Genomic DNA, 13,791 nt, shown 5'->3' with positions numbered 1-13,791 from the left:
TGGTGAAGAAGGCCCAGCAGCGCCTATATTTCCTAAGGAGGCTGAAGGGATGTAACCTGTCACCCCTGATCCTCTCTAACTTTTACCGCTGCACAATAGAGAGCATCCTGACAAACTGTATCACAGTATGGTATGGCAGCTGTAGCTACTATGACCGGAAAGCCCTGCAGCGGGTAGTCAAAACTGCCCAACGCATTACCGGCACCCGGCTACTGACCATAGAGCACATATACCAGAAACGCTGTTTACGGAGGTCACGGACCATCATCAAAGACCCTACCCACCCCAGCCACAGTCTGTTCGCCCTCCTGCCATCTGGGAGACGCTACAGATGCATTCGCACCCGTACGACCAGATTTAGGAACAGCTTCTTTCCCAGGGCTGTCATCCTACTGAACTCCACAAAGAAACTCTAAAGCCTGCACATCTGCCAATGTACTTTATCAGGGTTATGTTTATGTTAATGTATTACAAACCAAATGTATGTTGAATGTTTAAATGTCTTAATCTAAATGTACACTCTCGGGAGCCGCAAGCCTACATTTCGTTGTACTGCACTTGTGCACTAACAATGACAATAAAGTTGATTATTATTATTATTATTACAAGTATATAATCTGCATAAAACAGGCAGAGTGAGTGTTGGATTTGGTGCCAAAGCAAAGATGATGCAAAAAGTAAAAGTATATTTATGCTCTTTGCCATTTTTCAGAGATATTACAATGTCCAAATGCAGCAGATCACTCTCATTGCACTTAACGGCAACTTGCATTTATACAGCACTTATAATGTAGAAGAACATCCTGAAGTACTTCACAAGTGAAGAATTAAATAGAGGGCGAGCCCTAGTGTAACAGTTAAGAGGAGTGAAGAGATGGGTTTTCAAAGAGAGAGAAGTGGAGAGGGTTAAGGAAGGAGTTCCGAAGGGCAGAATCAAGGCAGATGAAAGCTCCGTCACTAAGGCCAGAGTCTGGAGGGGATTCAGGTACCCAGCAGAGGCTACACATCTGAAACATTTTGACAAAGCAAAAAAAGAACGAAGGGAGAGGTGGCTGCGTCCGGAGTCTGGGCGGTTTTCCTTTTAACTGAGCAGAAGATGAAATCAAAAGCATTCGGAGTGCGCGGTGTTCTTTGCGACACTGGCATGGTTTTGTTTTATTCGCTTACGGGATGTGGGCATCGCTGGCAAGGCCAGCATTTATTGCCCATCCCTAGTTGCCCTTGAGAAGCTGGTGGTGAGCCACCTTCTTGAACCGCTGCAGTCCGTGTGGTGAAGGTGCTCCCACAGTGCTGTTAGGGAGGGAGTTCCAGGATTTTGACCCAGCGACGATGAAGGATTGGCGATATATACTTCTGTCAGGATAGTGTGTGACTTGGAGGGGAACTTGGGAGGTGGTGGTGTTCCAACACTGGTATTGCAACACTGAACACACACTCACTAATACAAACACTTCTTTTATGGTTCCTGCTCCAATAGGGAGGCCGCAGTGAACACCCTGACTGCAGCATGCTGCACATCGGATATAATGCACGCTGTTAATGATTCCCTTGCCAACAGAGAGTCCATACCAAACCCCCTTCCCTGATGCGCAATCTCTGATTTAACAAACACAGTTTAGGGTTCCCTCTCCAATACATAATCAACATGAACCCATCTCTTCAAAACACATTGGAACGCTCTCTGAGGTCGCACACATTATTATATTGCCTCTTGTACACATTTATGTTTAGCTCCCAGAACGAGTGTTTAAGGAGGGACCATTACATAAAAAGGATAAATTTGTATCTGATATTCAAAGCGATGACAGCAAACATCCGATCTCTAAACCTGTCGGATTTGAGTTCATATTTCACAACGTTAAAGTATCAGGATCATGTATTTTTACTCAACTCTGAGCTGATCCAGCAGGACTCTCCATTTATATCCGTTGCAGAGAGTTCAGGACATGCTCTTCAGCTCAATGCTACCCGTGAAAGGCGCGAATTACCAATATGAGTGCCGCAGAACGCCTTTATTTTATTAGCCCATTGATGCAATCATTTGTAAAATGACTAGTATATCTCCTGTGACGATGCTTACAGCAGTCCCAGGCCTGACTACTGTTTCCTGCGACAGCAGTTTGCTCATCACTGTAACACAGATAATTAACTGAAGCAACACATTACACGGTTGGCACCAGGTACAAATATTACATACTTCACTGATCCTGAAAAATACAAGGCCCTTACTGATTAATATATGCAGTACAATTTACCTGCAGCTTCATAAGACTCGCTCAAGATGCAAAAAAATGTTGTTCTTCCCCCCCTAAAACCTCTTATTCCCAGTTCAAAATGAGCGAACAAAAGTCTGCTTCCTCTGCTAATAGTGAGGGTCCAACATGAAATAAATTTAGGGCAGTCTTAATCTATTTCCAAGTGGGCATGGACACATAACTTAAAAATGGCCAGAATGTGGCAGTAACTGCTAATCTGACTCGTAGAGGATGGTGTGGAAATGGGAATGGGAATGTCACTGCCCATTCCAATTTGGTACAATCACTCAGAGAGGCTGGTGTGGGCAAGGGGAAAAAATGTTGCCGTGTTGCAGCAGGTAGTCTTCTTGCGGATTGGGCTGAGGCATGCTGTTGGGGTCAAGTACCAAGAACAGTATCTAACCCGTTCTGTGCCTGACCCGAGAGGCCTGATGCTGGCTGTGGGAACCTGAAAGGCAAAGTGTTCCAGTCACGTACCTTGATGAGCACAAACATTCATCCAGAAAAACAGATAGAAAAAAAGAGCCAGCCAAAGACACGTCTGTCTGCAGCTGTAAGCAATACGATTAAATACACCAATTGTGAAGTGTCAACACCTGCAACTTTATGATGAGGGGTTGAACACAGTAACAGCTAATGAGATTTTATTCCCTTAATTGCATAAATAACCTTCTCCAAAGTCAACTGTTAGCCAGGCCTGACGTAATAAAACTCACTACACACTTGGTTTGAGTATAAAGCAAGGCTTTAATCAACTTGTTTCAGAACATGGAAGTCTAGTTGTACTTCACTAGTTCCTTGTCTTACAAAATGTCCCTGGAAAGCTGGGGCCAACGCCCGAGTATTTATACTCCTTGGATGGCGCCACCAGCTGGCCGTCCAGTGTTATTTCATAGGTAGTTTCTCGATGATGAGATTTATGACAAGGCCGATGAATCAGAAGTTATTCAATGAAAATGAAACTGCCCTCTATAAACTTGAAGTATTCCAAAACTCGGCTGCCCGTGTCCTAACTCGCACCAAGTCCCGTTCGCCCATCACCCCTGTGCTCGCTGACCTACATTGGCTCCCGGTTAAGCAACGCCTGGATTTTAAAATTCTCATCCTTGTTTCCAAATCCCTCCTGGCCTCGCCCCCTCCCTATCTCTGTAATCTCCTTCAGCCCCACAACCCCCCCCCCTCCCTCACCCCCGAGATATCTGCGCTCCTCCAATTCTGGCCTGTTGAGCATCCGATTTTAATCGCTGCACCATTGGTGGCCGTGCCTTCAGCTGCCGAGGCCCTCAGTTCTGGAATTCCCTGCCTAAACCTCTCCACCTCTCTCCCTCTCTTTCCTCTTTTAAGACGCTCCTTAAAACCTACCTCTTTGACCAAGCTTTTGGTTGTCTGTCCTAATTACTCCTTACGTGGCTCGGAGTCGCATTTTGTTTTATAACGCTCTTGTGAAGCGCCTTGGGATGTTTTACTACATTACGGGCGCTGTATAAATACAAGTTGTTGCTGTTGTTATTGGCAGCAGCCTAAGCGATGTGATTAGGGCTTGAATGCTGCTGGAATTGAGGCGTCTAGTCAGGAAGCAGGAAGTGATATTTACAAACTGCAGCGAAGAGGGTGGAAGAACGGCTGGAAAACCAATCTGCCTGGCTTTCGACTCACAGAATCGGCGTCTCTATTCCTATTACCCATCAGGACTGCCCGACAAGGCAAACCACCCCCACTTCCAAACTCTAACAGCTGTTTCAATGAACACTGTATGGAGTTACTCTACTTTATTCTTTGGTACTGATCCTATTTTTCAAAATTCAGTATAATAGGCACCGTGCTAGCGCTGTCATTCCACCTAGCATAGCTGTCAAATAGGCTCCAAAAAAACACACATCACGGTATTATGACAATGACAACTTACATTCAAATAGCAGGTAAAAGAATGTCTCAGAACACTTTACACAGGGGGATGACAAACAGGAGATGACGGAATGGCGCGGGGGAGTGGAGAGGGGAGACCGAAGGAAGAAGTAGGTTTTTAGCAAGTCTTTAAAGCGAGGGAGAAAAGTAACGAGGTCGCGCGGGAGAGTTCCAGAAAGCAAAGTTGCATTAGCTGAAGGTTTTGCCCTCCGAGTGGACAGCAGAGGGTAGGGGACAAGCAGCAAACTGAGGTCAGAGAAATAAGAGGTGTGGCTGAAGATTACCCTAATATTGTGGGGCGAAGCCATGGAGGAATTTGTAAATGAGGACGAGGACCGTGAAATTGAGTCACTGGGACATGGGGGGTGATTTTAACCCTAATCGCTCAGCAGAAACCCAACGAGTTGGCAGTTAAAATCGCCCCTGGCTCTTACCTGTCCGAAAGCCGCCATGATCACAACATCTGCAATTTTAACCTGCTCTCCTGAGCAGGCAGCAAGGACACACACACAAAGTTACAGGGTCCGTCCTTACATATGCATGTTGCGGCCCGATGACCTCATTGAGAACCGACTATAATTTTAACTCAGGGCTGAGCGGGGAATCCACCAGGAGTTAAAATCAGTGGTGATGGATGTGCAGCATACTTTGTGGGTGAGGAATTGGGCATAAAGTTCTGGTTAACTGTAGTTTAGAAATTCCTGGGCTTGGTCCAGAATGCAGGTGAAATATCAAATCTACCTTGAAACTTATTAAGAAAATATCAGTTCCTTCAATGCTCTCACTGCTTCTCTGCCTTCCTGTTCATTGAGTATATACTTAACCCGGACAATAGACATTCTCGTCTCGCAGGCAAATGCACTCACAGAGAATAACGGTGCAATGACTTAATTAGGACATCAATAAAAAGACTTGAAGCATTAGACATAAAATTGAGAACCAGATGCACCTATTATTTTGGGAGGTACGAGAAGAACACAAGAAAGGAACAGGGAACAGGAATGGAGACAGCCCTTTGCCTTCAATGTGCTCACATAACTAGTGTCCAAACCCAATCCACAAATTCCTGAGGAGGGCAAGTAAAACTTTCAAATACATTGAAACAAAAAGCTCCCTCCAATTATTCTGGCCATGTACTGAAAAAAACATACCACCATAAACCATTTAATCATCTTGGCCTAAATTTATTCTCTTCACTTTCAAGCCCACTTTCGGGCAGATAATCATCTAACTTATTTTAGAGTGTCTACAAATGGGAATGTCTAATGCTTTCCATCTGAATTCTGGCATTTCGGATGGCAGAAGCCGAGAGAGAACAATGCTGGACTGAAGAAAGAAGAAGAAACTTGCACTTGATCGCATCCCTTGGGGCATCTCAAAGTGCTTCACATGCAATGAATTACTTGGAAACGCAGTCACTCTTACTATGTAGGCGAACAAGGCAACCATTTTATGCATAGCAGTCACTAAATACTGGCGATTGTATTCTATTATATACACAAGAGCCACTTGCAGTAAGGCAGAGTCAATGCTTACCTCATCCAGTCAAAGCATTTTTATTATATAACACTCCTATACTGCATTGTTATGCAACACTCTGATATACTTCAGTTACAGCAGCCAGTGAATGACTGCCCTACCGCCCTGTTAAGATGAGCAAAGCAAAGCCAATTATGGCTTCAAATAAACCAAACTGCCGCTAAACAGAGATTGGCAGAATTGGCTTCAAAGCACTACTGACACGTCAGACACAGAGAATTATTGTTACTTCACAGTGTAAATCCTCACACTTGCCCCTTTTAGAAGAACAAAACCTCCGCTGATTGATTTGAGTTCCAGAGCAGCCTGTCAGTCAGATCTCCTTGTGAGAGCTGTAACGGGCTCACCTCATGCGGAGAACCTTGCGATAGCAAACCACTTGATGCTGGAGGAGAGAAAGCTGCCATCGCTGCCCACTGGTCTCCCTCCCCACCCCCCCACCCTATCAACACCTTTGCACCCTCCACTGTGCTCCCAATTATCACACAGCGGCCAGTCGGAACACCATCCTCTAGGCGGATCGACCATTTGCTGGAGGAGGCAAAGAAGCCTTCAATCAGGGCACTTTCATAAAATGAAAACTTATCTCTTATCTCTCATCTCTCTCTGCCGCAGCCCTCCTTGTATTTTTTTATATACCAATACTACTTAAGTCAGTGGTCCTCTCTTGTTAATGGCGCCTAAACTGTAAGTGGGATGTGTCCCTTTAGAGAACAAATGTCCATCAAAGAAAGAACTTGCATTTTTATAGCGCTTCAGGATGTGCCCAAGGGCTTCACAGCCAATGTAGTACTTTTGAAGTGTAGTCACTGTTGTAATGTAGCCAATTTGCGCACAGCAAGCTCCCACAGACAACAATGTGATAATGACCAGATAATCTGCTTTAGTGATGTTGATTGAAGGATAAATATTGGCCCAGGACACCGGGGAGAACGCCCTTGCTCTTCCTTGAACAGAGTCATGGAATTTTTTACGCCCACCTCAGAGTGGCCTCCGTTTAACGGCTCATCTGAAAGACTGCACCTCTGACAGTGCAGCGCTCCCTCAGTACTGCCCCTCCGACAGTGCAGTGCTCCCTCAGTACTGCCCCTCTGACAGTGCAGTGCTCCCTCAGTACTGCCCCTCCGACAGTGCAGTGCTCCCTCAGTACTGCCCCTCTGACAGTGCAGTGCTCCCTCAGTACTGCCCCTCTGACAGTGCAGCGCTCCCTCAGTACTGCACGAGGAGTGTCAGCCTGGATTCTTCCACAGCAGACAAACAGAAATTCTACCTGTGTGGATTTCTCAGTCATTTCTTCGGAAACTCTAAAGAGTGCTAGAGGATGCGTCTAGTTTCACATCAGATACCCAGCAAAAGTGTTCTGGACCTTATAGCTTCTGACTAAAACAAAGATGCGGTCCTACGCTCAAAGCCAGAATGCATTTATTTTTGCAATGACTCAGCTCTCAACTTGTTTTCTGCCATTACGTTGCTTAAACCTTTACCATCTCATGGTAGTTCTGGCAAATTAAAACAGAAATCACGTTCTACTTTTGGCATGAAACTTTAATGGAACCTGGCGCTGAAAACAAACATTCTTTACTTTAAAAAAAACCCGAACGGTCAATTATTCAGTGTGTGCTCAAAACTGGTTAAGTCTCTGGGGCCGGTGACAATCGCAACCTGCAGTCTGATGGCCACCTCCAGCCCTGGTCCTGCCCAATGCGAGAGGTTAGTAAATTCCTATATCTGTAACTGGGGGTGCAGGGGAGCACCGTTTCAATTACGGATATTACAGAACGAAGTGGGGAAAATATTTTGAGATAGTGAGGAATTCTCACTTCACAGTGCTGAAGTGTGGGTGATTTCCAGAGTGGCCCAAAACTCGCTTCTGCCAAATTCAGTGGTAATCAATTGCAACGAATCCAGCGCTGGCTAACTCGAAAAACTAGCAAGCACGTGACCCATTCCTCCATCTCATGATCCGATGGCTGTCCTGCATCAACTGTGGAAGAGTGTGCAGATTTAGCATCCACTGCAAGCCTACCAGATTCTACCTACAGGCATTTGACGCACAGCAAGATCCCACAAACAAGAATAAGATGGATAATTAGATGATCTGTTGTTGTTGGTGCTGGTTGTGGGAAGAATGTTGGCCAGGCACTGATCTTCTTTGAATATTCCCATGGGATCTTTTACATCCATCTAGCTGATGGTATGTTGCTTCAGGTTTCATCTGAAAGACATCACCTCTCACAATTCAACACTCCCCCCGTATGACATTGGTGTGTCATCTTCGATTATGCTTGAACCCACAACCTTCCGACTTAGAGTCAAGAGTGCTACCATCTGAGCCAAGCCGACACCGCTAAGTGACCATATCGGGAGAAACAAGACAGGTTGGGGAATCGCCACTGCGAAACACTACTGCAGAAAATAAAACCATATTTGTTTACAACTTTGAGTGAATTCCACATGTCGGGGTACATTTTCCCCATTCAGTAAGGTTAGTGAAAAAATTGGCATTAGGGCGAAGAGGGAGGGGCTTTCCTGTTTTATTTTGATACTGGCTTTCAAGAACAGAGGAAAATATCCTCCATTAATACTTAGCCAATGAGTTGTATAAAAGGATTGGCGACACCCATAGCAGCTTTATGATAACAGAAATCCCTCTGAATAAAAATGACAGCAGCGTTAATAAATAATGTATCATGCAACAAGGCATTTCCTCCATTGCAATTAAGAGAATTCAGTATTTGGGCTGTTTACTCATTATATTTCCCTACGTCACAACAGAGACTAAACGACGAAATTACTTAATTGTTCGTAAAGCGCTTTCAGGTCATGAAAAGCGCTATATAAATGCAAGTTCTTTTTCTTAAGTACTTCCACTGAAAAATATTTTCCACAAATTACAGGATAAACAGCACCAGACAATGTCTAACCAGACCATTCACAGTTAATAACAACAGAAAGTGCTGGAAACACTCAGCAGGTCAGGCAGCATCGAGGAGAGAGAAACAGAGTCAATGTTTCGGGTCTAACCCTTCGCCTGACCTGAAACGTTGACTCGGTTTCTCTCTCCTCGATGCTGCCTGACCTGCTGAGTGTTTCCAGCACTTTCTGTTGTTATTTCAGATTTCCAGCATCCGCAGTATTTTGCTATTGCATTCACCGTTAATGTTAGGCTTCAGAAAGTATCTCCCTTGAGTCTTGCTTTCACTGTTTGTGACTACATCTGAACGCTTCATTTAGACCGCAGGCCTGAGATTCATCGATGGGTCTGCAGTGTGCTCTTGTCCTGACTCATACTGGGGTCTATTTGTGTAGCCAGCAGCACCCCTCTGATATCTAACCCAAGGGGTCATGCGCTATTTGACTGTGCAGGAGGACATTACAGTCCAGCCCAGTCATTTCCACATGCAACATTGATATTCAAGCACTTTCCAGAGTTTAACAGACCAGAAGTCGGAACTCTGGCCAATTATGTTTTACCCTTCTGCCAAACTCAGATTTTAAGACCCCAACTAATACCCTGTCACAGATAGAAAAAAAGAAAGACTTGCATTTATAGAGCGCCTTACACGACCATCGGACGTCTCAAAGTGCTTTACAGCCAATGAAGTATAGTTGCTGTTGCAATGTAGGAAACATGGCAGCCAACTGAGCACTGCAAGCTCCCACAAACAGCAATGTGATAATGACCAGATAATCTGTTTTAGTGATGTTGAATTGAGGGATAAATATTGGCCCAGGACATCGGGGAGAACTCCCCCGCTCGTCTTCAAAATAGTGCCATGGGATCTTATACATCCACCTGAGAGAGCAGACGGGGCCTCGGTTTAACGTCTCATCCGAAAGACAGCACCTCCAACAGTGCAGCACTCCCTCAGCACTGCACTGGAAGTGTCATCCTAGCTTTATATGCTCAAGGGCAGCACGGTGGCATAGTGGTTATCACTGTTGCCTCACAGCGCCAGGGACCCGGGTTCGAATCCGGCCTCGGGTGACTGTCTGTGTGGAGTTTGCACATTCTCCCCGTGTTTGCGTGGGTTTCCTCCGGGTGCTCCGGTTTCCTCCCACAGTCCAAAAATGTGCGGGTTAGGTTGATTGGCTATGATAAATTGACCCTTAGTGTTAGGGGGATTAAATACGTGGGGTTACGGGGATAGGGTGGGATATGTGGTGGTGTAGGGGTTACAGGGATCGGGTGGGATATGTGTCGGTGCAGGCTCGATGGGCCGAAATGGCCTCTATCTGCACTGTGGGGTTTCTGTGATTCTGTGATTTCTGTGATTCTGTGAAGTCTCTGGAGTGGGACTTGAACGCACGACCGTCTGACTCAGAGGCGAGTGTGCTACCAATTGAGCCACAGCTGACACGAAGATCGCCAAGCTCTGTGAATTGAAGAATATCAGTGCATCATGGCACCAACAGCACAAATATTTTCAGTTGCTGCCACATAATTTGACAGAAGGGAGCTGTTGTTTGGGTTAAGAACATAAGAAACAGGAGCAGGAGTCGGCCATTTAGCCCCTCGAGCCTGCTCCGCCATTCAATAAGATCATGGCTGATCTGATCTTGGCCTCAACTCCACTTTCCCGCCCGCTCCCCATAACCCTCGACTCCCTTATCATTCAAAAATCTGTCAATCTCCGCCTTGAATATATTCAATGACTCCGCCTCCACAGCTCTCTGGGGCAGAGAATTCCAAAGATTCACGACCCTCTGAGAGAAGTAATTCCTCCTCATCTCTGTTTTAAATGGATGGCCCCTTATTCTGAAACTATGCCCCCTAGTTCTAGATTCCCCAATGAGGGGAAACATCCTCTCTGTATCTACCCTGTCGAGCCCCCTCAGAATCTTATGGGGGGGAAAATTCGGTTGATTTGTGCCTCCTGTTGGCGTCCTAAGAGGCCGCTAACGGGGCGCAAAGCAACTTGCGCCGGGCGCGCCGCCGATAATGCTTTCCACAAAATTCAGCGGGAGGTTAGTGGCGGCGGTAACCATTAGCGCCCCACAGCGCTGCGCCTCTGGCGATGACATCATCGCCATGCGCAGTGCCCCGCTCGTGGCCCGGCCACGATCTTCGGTAGTGCCCCCGACTTACCGCCAGAAGCTATGTCCGACAGGGTCAGGGGGGCGTACGTGTGGGCGGGGCAGCGTAAATTAAAGGGGAGGTGCCGGGTGGCCATTTTTGTTGCTGGCCGCCTGCCAGCACCTGCCCCCATTGCCGTCCCCGGCCTCCTGTGAAGGCTCCCCCCCCGCCCCCCACACCGAGTGCCGGCTGCGCTCCCTGAGCCCGGCACTTCTCTTGAGTGCCGGGCTCTTTTGCCAGCACTCCGATCCCTGGTGGCCCAGCTGGGCCCCGGGTCGTGCTGCGCAAGGCCCCTCCCCTTTAATAAGGGAAGGCCTGCAGTACCGCGGCACGTAGCACCGCGATATTCACTCGCAGTGCCCCTAGAGGGAGGGGGAGTGCTTCCAGTAGCACCCCGCCTCCCTCTTGGGGCGCTACCAGTGAATTTCGGGTGCGGGGGCGCTAACTTTTCGGGGCGCTACTCGTGACCCAATTTTGCCCCCTATATGTTTCAATAAGATCACCTCTCATTTTTTTGTTTGCATGACGCTGATGTAAAAGGGGTGCTGTTCTCGATAAATCAGTCCCAGTTGTGAATTTCTCAGGCCTCCTGGCCTTGTTATAGCTCCTCTGCTGAGCGGGAGGCCCACTGAACACTAGCCCATCACCCCCGTCACATGATTGGCCGCTGCAGACTCCCCCAAAACGTGGCGCCACTGAGAATCATAGTTGCACAGTGGCGCTCAAGGTTTCACACAAAGCAAGGGCCCCGAGCATGCAAGGAGGGTATAATCTGTCTGCACGTGCTATACCTACTCACAACAAACTGCCAAGGGGTCAACGGTTGGGCCAGAATGGACACAACCCGACTCCACCAATGGAACTGGTCTTGCCAGAGAGGCCCCAGCAGAAGATACTTTTGGTTTGATATCTTTCTGCTCGGGAGCTTGATGCCATGTGAATTTTACTGTCCCCTCATATAAGCAACATCATGAGGGATGTGCGGAGGACTTAATAAGGCCATAAGTCACTGATAGAGGAAGGTAGAGGAAGGCAGTTTTCAAACTCCTGATGTTTTTCAAGCTCCCAAAAGCTGTAAATTCAAAGATTAAGCCCTCACACTCATGCTGCGAATTGGAGCGTGGGAAAAAAGAAAGACTTGCATTTATATAGCGCCTTTCATGACCACCGGACGTTTCAAAGCACTTTACAGCCAATGAAGTACTTTTTTGAAGTGTAGTCACTGTTGGAAACGTGGCAGCAAACTGAGCACAGCAAACAGCAATGTGACAATGACCAAATAATCTGTTTTGGTGATGTTGGTTGAGGGATAAATATTGGCCAGGACACCAGGGCTAACTCCCCCTGCTCTTCTTCGAAATAGCACCATGGGATCTTTTACGCTCACTCTGAGAGAGCAGACGGGGCCTCGGTTTAACGTCTCATCCGAAAGACGGCACCTCCGACAGTGCAGCGCTCCCTCGGCACCGCACTGGAGTGTCAGCCTAGATTACTGTGCTCAAGTCCCTGGAGTGGGACGTAAACCCACAACCTTCTGACTCAGAGGTAAGGGTGCTGCCCACTGAGCCACGGCTGACACTCTTAAGTCATCGGGCCAAGTACAAGTGGTGGAAAAGCATCTTGGAAAGTTACCCTGGCTGTAATAACATAGAAACATAGAAGATAGGAGCAGGAGTAGGCCATTCGGCCCCTCGAGCCTGCTCCGCCATTCAACGAGATCATGGCTGATCATCCAAACCCTAGCACCCGGTCCCTACACCGACAGCCATCCCACCCAAGCCCTATCCCCGTAACCCCGTAACCCCACGTATTTAATCCCCCCTAACACTAAGGGTCAATTTTTATCATGACCAATCAACCTAACCCGCACATCTTTGGACTGTGGAAGGAAACCGGAGCACCCGGAGGAAACCCACGCAAACACGGGGAGAATGTGCAAACTCCACACAGTCACCCGAGGCCGGATTTGAACCCGGGTCCCTGGCGCTGTGAAGCAACAGTGCTAACCACTATGCCACCGTGCTGCCACTCACTAACAGTGCTTTGTAGGGGGGAGGGGGGTGGCAGATGAGAGGGGCACCAGAGAAGCCCAAGCTTACAGTGCAATGAAAAGTGTCCCAGTGAAGCAACTCCAGCTGCAAGTGGCTTATAGGAAATGGTTTGTCACGGTATTCCAAGATTAACGTTCCTATCCATTGCCAAAATTCCAGCGTTTCTTCCCTCTGCGATGATTCATCGGCTTTTTTCGAATGCATACATTGAAACGGGGCAAATGCACCCCCACCCCCAGCTCCCCTTCCTATTCAACCAGTTACTGGCCCGACAGAGTTGGCCAACGGCCCTCCGTGTCACGACGGCACATAAACAAAATCTAATTCCGAATGCCCAAGGCCCCGACACTCCCTGTTCGGGCATGGCCTGTGCAGCATAACATTCGGTAAGCATCGACCGACCGCCCGCTCCCCCAGCAACAGGAGCCCCAGCCCTCTGCAGAGCAACAGCTGGGAGTGAAACATCTGCAAGGGAACTTTCATTCCTGTCGTCGCGCACCCACCTCCAATCCAAACAGATATATCGCTGACATTCTGAATATTAAAACCATTTTTTTATTGTCGCAAATGTCTTCATGGGCTTTACAAAAAAACATTACACGTTTTGAGTAATTGTTGCAGTTTGACATGAAAATAAATGAAGTATGAATAATTAATGCTACTTCTCATAAATCTAATTCATGCAGCTAGCATGGGCCCTTCTAAGAACATCATTGAGGAATCTTTCCCATCCCAGATATTTATCAAACGAGTAAGACTTTTGACAGTCTCTTTCCTCAGTGTTCATCTGCTTTTCCTCTTCCCAGGAGCTGGTGCACTAGCTGTGTATTTTCAGGGGGGGGATTATTTCAAATTTAGATTTTATATTTGAAGGAATACTATTGTGCACAAGACACATCGCCCTCTCTCCTGTATTATCAGAAAACGAAAGAGTCGGTGCAGGGACACTCATCCAATCTATGCT

General features: G+C 47.1%; 1 protein-coding gene across 9 annotated transcripts in view; it reads right to left on the bottom strand.

The window, feature by feature from the left end:
- Nucleotides 1–13,791, bottom strand: part of LOC147098019 (ankyrin-1-like) — a 378,257-nt gene that overhangs the window by 300,960 nt on the left and 63,506 nt on the right. The gene's annotated exons all lie outside the window — the stretch shown is intronic.

The sequence above is a fragment of the Somniosus microcephalus genome, chromosome 30 (genome assembly GCF_052327205.1).
Source record: "Somniosus microcephalus isolate GS21.2 chromosome 30, FLI_Smic_1.0, whole genome shotgun sequence".
Lineage (NCBI taxonomy): Eukaryota > Metazoa > Chordata > Chondrichthyes > Squaliformes > Somniosidae > Somniosus > Somniosus microcephalus.
This window is presented reverse-complemented; position numbering and strand designations above follow the sequence as displayed.